At 38.5% G+C, this 5,898-nt stretch overlaps 1 long non-coding RNA gene across 1 annotated transcript; it reads right to left on the reverse strand.

Moving 5' to 3' along the window:
• Positions 1 to 2,193: 2,193 nt before the first annotated feature.
• On the reverse strand, positions 2,194 to 4,806 carry LOC121913931. The gene is made up of 2 exons (XR_006100403.1): positions 4,381 to 4,806; positions 2,194 to 3,193 (listed from the first exon to the last, which is right to left on the reverse strand). It is a non-coding gene; the product is annotated as an uncharacterized LOC121913931 (long non-coding RNA).
• Positions 4,807 to 5,898: the final 1,092 nt, after the last annotated feature.

Genomic DNA, 5,898 nt, shown 5'->3' on the forward strand with positions numbered 1-5,898 from the left:
CCATCTGTTGATGAAGGCCATGAGATGCAGCTTAAAGCTCAGGAAAATGTCCATTTGTCAAAATGTCAACTTGCTCTTTCCAAGGTCAATAATATACTTTCAAGCTCAGTTTGTTTCTTCATCTTCGCAGCGTCCAAGCTCATTATCCATTAATCTGTTGATTATTTTCTCAATTAATTGATTAGTTGTTTTTGTCTATAAAATGCTATTAAAAAGGTGAAAAATGTCAATCACTGTTTAAAGCCAAAGGTCTTCTTTGGTACCGACCAACAGTTCACAATTCAAAGTTACTTAGGACTTTTTTTTTTAAATAAAATCAAAATAGTTGGCAATTAATTGACTAATCATTAAAGCAACATAATCAACATCTTCCAACCTGCTGGTGTTTAGTGTCATTAAATCAAATGAAAACAGTCATTAGCGCCGTCTTTGAGAGCTGGAATTAAGTCATGGTTAACCTTGAAGAACGATGCTGCCGCTAATGAGTTGAGTTCTTTTGCTCCACTTTAAGTATTTTAGTGGGACATCTCTTCAAGTAGAGCGATGCATTTTCTGAATATTTTTACAAATCATTAGCTGAAGTTATGATACATGTTTCAAACCCCTGTGACTAGCAGAAACACATTTTTTTTTTTGGGTGGGTAGGTGGGTGGGTGGGAGGAGAGTCTGTGTCACAGTAGAGCAGGTTTCCTCGCTTCTCTCTCTCTCACCCAGGAGGTTACCTCAGTCGACCGGCTTAAAATAGAGCAAAGTCAAACTTGGCACCGTGACGCTTCAGGGAAACCAGGCGCTGCTTGAGAAGGTTGAATTTACTCTGCCGGCTCAAATTTGCCTTTTTTTTTTTTTTTTTTTGCATCTGTGACACAGTTTGGATCTTTGAAATGTTGTCCAAACAAATGGAAAAATCTGACTCCATGTGGGTTTCCATATTTAGACGGCGGTGCCAAAGTACTGGGGCACGGGCTAAAGTTAGACTTTAATGACTGCTGCTTGATAATGTCAAACCTCATGATTTATTATTATGGAGAACATCAATATTTGTTTTCTTTCTTTCTTTATTTTGCATGTTTATGCATATTCACAGGTAGATGCATTGTATGTTGTGGAAGTGTTTTACATCATTTTTCTGCAACCCCCTTGAAATAATGCAAATAGACACGTGTATCCTCCCAACATCTGCAGGTTTATCCACAATCTGTCCAATACATACATGCACGCACCAGTACATCCATAGTAATCTGCAAATATGAATATATACACATCTAGATTTACTGTGTCTGTGGAGAGAAATCAACAGTACCTGCATATGAAATACAAAACAATGATAATGTCTATGCATGAACGCACATCTAGAGGTCTTGGAAAAAGGAGAAGAATAAAACAAGAAGAGTTTTGCTCAGTGCACCCGAGGCCACCGCCACCCCAAAGCAGTCAACCGAAGGGAAACACTGATATATATATGTTGTTAAATATAAATACATTGAAAGTCCCACTGTTATAGCATTCAGCTTCCACTGTAATTAATAGGGCTGCAACTAATGATTGTTTTCATTATCGATTAATCAATTACTTGTTCCAACTATAAAATGTCAGAAGTTGACGTCCTCAGCCCAAAGATATTCAGTTTTCTGTCATAAAAGACTAAAGAAACTTGAAAATATTCACATTTAAGAAGCTCGGACCAGAAAATTTCTGCATTTCTCTCTTAAAAAATGACTCAAAACAACAATTATTCGATTATCAAAATAGTTGGTGATTAATTGACTGATTGTTGCAGCTCTATAATTAAGCTGCTTCGGTATGCAGTAAACACTTGAATGATCAGTTATGTGGCGAAGCTTAAATGATAACTTTTCATAAGCCGCAGTCGAGATAGCGGAGATAATCAGAGAAGGTATTTGGTCAGATTCCCAGTGTTGAACTACCAACATCCTGCTCAACATGAAAGTTGTTTCATCTTATTCATTAACAAATTTGGCCAAATCCTGCAATGACACAGAATCTAGTTGAACTTTCATCTTGAACAAATTGAAATAGGTATCAGGAATTTTCTCTGCAGTTTCATGTGGAGCAACAGAACAGAATTCTTGCATCTTAGTGCAACTCGAAGGTACAAACTCCAGCATATCATCAGATCTACATCTGCAGCATTTATCTTTAACACATAGAATATCTGGTTTCTGTTTGTCAATCAATAACTTTAAGCTCTCTGTAATAACTGTATTTGTTGCAGTGTATTATATATCATCATTTTGACTTCAAAGCCAGTCAGTTCACAGATTGTCAGCTTGAGATTTTAGCGTTTAATCTCCTACTGTGTAAGAACAATCAAAAACCTTTTTGTCACAAGATTTACAAATTTTGACCGCATGGCTTAAAAAAAACAAACAAAAAAAACACCAAGAGTGAGATTTTTGGATTTGATCCTGCGGTGTAAATCCGACCGCAGGGGCTCTCGGGCCGGTGAGCCGCTGCACTGTCAGAAATCACCTCCTAATTACCAGCAAGGTAAATCCTTCCGTAGAAACAGCTTAAATCAATTAGCCCACGCTCTGGACGGCTGGGCTCAATCCTCGCCGCCTTTCTCACGATCCTGCAGAACTGTGGGAAGCCGGTCTGATCACCTGCCCTCCCCTCTCCTGAGGCTTCATTTCCCCCCCCTCGCCTCCCTTTCACCTTCCCTCCTTTTTTCTCATCTAGGCACATGCAGGTGGAGGAGGGGGGGGGGGGGGGCTGAAGGTGTCCGAGCAACTGTCCCTTGACCTTGACGTCCAAAATGACGTATTGAATGTTTGTTTTTCAAGAGTAACATTTAACAATTAATAATACTTTAGCTATAAATAAAATGACCTGGTTGCTGTCATTCAGGTTATGTCACATGATGACCTGCAGCAGGTGAAAGGTCATCCGTGATGTGCCTTAACGAAGCACAGCTGCGACCCTGCACAGACGCTCAGCAGTGACGTTTAGATAGTTAGAGAGACTTTCATTTGTGTTTAAAATCAATCACGTTGTATTTCTAGTATTCAGGTGTGTGTTTTTTGGTGTATTTTACAAGATGAAGTGATCGTGCATGTTTGTGTTAATTCACAGTACAAGCAGCCGTTAGCCGCCAGCTAACGACACAGTCGTGCTGCTACTTGGGGAGAAAATGTTGCTCCATCATGTCTCGCTATGGGATGAAACTTCATCTCTGCAGAAAAAGCAGAACAGAACAGAAAAATAACAGATTAATTTACATTCTGAGCTCAGTTAAATATAGTATCCACACTATCTGGGGACATTTATATTACTTTTATGATAAATATTCATGTCTAGAGTTTATTTCACTAAAATCCTGCAGCTACACTTCTCTCTGATTTTCATTCAGTTCTGTTAAAGTCTGGAAGCATCAGAAATGATACATAACAGCTCAGCGGATGTTTCTTTTTGTTTTAAATCTTAAAGATGTGCTGACTCGAGACATTTTGGTTGTGAAAAATGTAAATTAAAGAATCCTACAAAGTTGAGTCTTTACTCACCGACATCTCTATTTTAGAACAATTAAAAATCCAACATCCAATAACGTATTTCAGCCGAAACATGTTCTGAAATACAGCACAAATGGTGTCGAAGGATTTATAAATATTTAGAAATATTTCTCCGCTGTGTTGCTCGGAGCTGTTAAATATAGATCTCGCTATGTTTTCTTTTGCAGAAACGAAGATGTAAATTAAAATAAATTATGAAATGAACTCGTGCGGGTTTCTTTTAAGAGACTTTACAGCTGCGTGGTTGTGTTTAACTGTCTCTTGCACAACTTTTTCACTCTGCTTCTCTATTATTTTTAGCCATATTTTATAGTCTTTAAAGATTCTCTCCTTTCCGTCCCACTTGTTGTAAGCCTTGTAGTTGTTTTTTTTTAAAGATTCTTTGCAGTTATGGGATTTGAAGCGCTACATGTTCTGCTCTGGATCAGAGAGATTGTCATCATATCAAAAGCATATTTTTTTTGTTTAGAAACAATGTGTATATGCTAAAAAGGAGCAGCCTTTTCACCACTCAGGGTTTTTTTGTTTTGTTTTTGAAAGCAAATTGTTTTATATTCCATTCACTCAAACATTTTCAGTCCTTCAGACAAAAAAAATACTGGAAGCCTTGAGCTGATCCTGCCATTCATTCACACTTATAATAACAAAACCTCAGTCCTGACAGTTTACGATCTATACTGTGGTCATTATGGTTCTCGGCTCTCAGTGAGCCTCATCCAGCCTGCAGAGTGTGTTGCCTTTGGCTGTGTGATGTTTAATAGATCCAACAGAACACTATTTGGGTTGTAATTCAACAGGTGATGCTGTAAATTATGCTGGTGTGTGTGTGGCCTTATTTAACTTTGAGCACCTGGTCCTCCTAAAAGGTCTCATCCTTCTGGTCTGGCAGGAGTCCACTGCCGGTCCAGATACTGAACAAATAGTCCGCCTACTGCTCCACATCTTAAGAAGATATGAAATTATGAAAAGAGTATTTAAGTGGTCACACACATCAGGTGGAAATATGTCTTTTCATATTCAGTGTCTCCCCTAAGTGCTCCTCCACCGCTGCCAACTTGGCAACTTTTCCGTTGGATTTAGTGACTTTTCACACTCTGATAACTGATAACTCGATCTCTCCAAAGTGAACAATAAAAAAGACCATAATGTTGGTTTGCTGGTGGCAAACACTGAATTTCAGCCAACTGTATGTTCCCTGATAAAAGAAACTGTTACTAAAACATGATGTGATGAGAATTTATCTTCTTTGTGCATTGCTCTCTCTGATCATATGTTTAATTATGTCTTTTGCCAAGTCATTATAATGTTGTCAGTGCTGTGTTTTCCACTAGACAGATAAATTAATAGGGATATATTATTGTTTTGGCATGAAAATGATTGAATCTACGAGTATTGAATATTGTTACTGTTGGCAGCGTCAGTGTAGAAATACTGTCATCCCTATCGGTCAAATACAAGCAACAGTTAAGCTGCTTTTTTATATCCATTATGAAAGATTGTATGTTTACTCCCTGAGTTCTTGGTCAGCAAAGCTTTGAAATATCAGCTTGTAGTTGAGGACAGCAGGCATGTTTGTCCCTCATAGGAGGTCTGAGGCATCACTGCAGCATCAGTATGGCAGTAAAATTCAAATCTGACCATTTAATTCCAGCTTTTGCTTCTATTTTTGATACCATGGACACATTTTGGTTGATACTAAAAAATGTACCGAGGTACCCAGAACTAATTACAGTGCTTCCCGTGCACAGTGCATCTCCTCTCTGGGGTCAATAATGGTTGTAGCAGATAATTACAGTGCGCTCTGCTCGGTATTATGACATATTATCTGTTGTTTTGGCACTGTGCTCCAGCACATTAGATGTGACATTATCAATGATTGAGGTTAAAGTGCCGACTTTCAGCTTTAATTTATGGGTCTTTACATCCACATTAGATGAACTGTGTAGCCCTTTTTGTACAAAAGTCCCCCAATTTTTGAACAGTGCAGCAGGACATTGACAGTCAGCACATTACCATCGTAGTTATTGTTTCACTTGAGATCCTATGTGCTTAATGGGGACATATTATGCACATTTGCAGCTCTATATTTATGTTCTGGGGCTCGACTGGAATATCTTTGCATGATTTACAGTTAAAAACTCCTTATTTATCTTATACTGGCCCTTTATGCAGCCCCTCAGTTCAGCCTCTGTCTGAAACAGGTTGTTTTAGCTCCTGTCTCTTTAAGGCCCGCCTCCTGATGAGCCCACTCTGTTCTGATTGGTTCAGCTACATAAACAAACTACAGTAGATGGATTTCACTTCTTTTTCTTGTTCTTTACTCGAAATGTCAACTTCTTAGATACATTCGTACACGTTCGAGCCCAAA

Source organism: Thunnus maccoyii, chromosome 16 (genome assembly GCF_910596095.1).
Source record: "Thunnus maccoyii chromosome 16, fThuMac1.1, whole genome shotgun sequence".
NCBI classification, from domain to species: Eukaryota; Metazoa; Chordata; class Actinopteri; order Scombriformes; family Scombridae; genus Thunnus; species Thunnus maccoyii.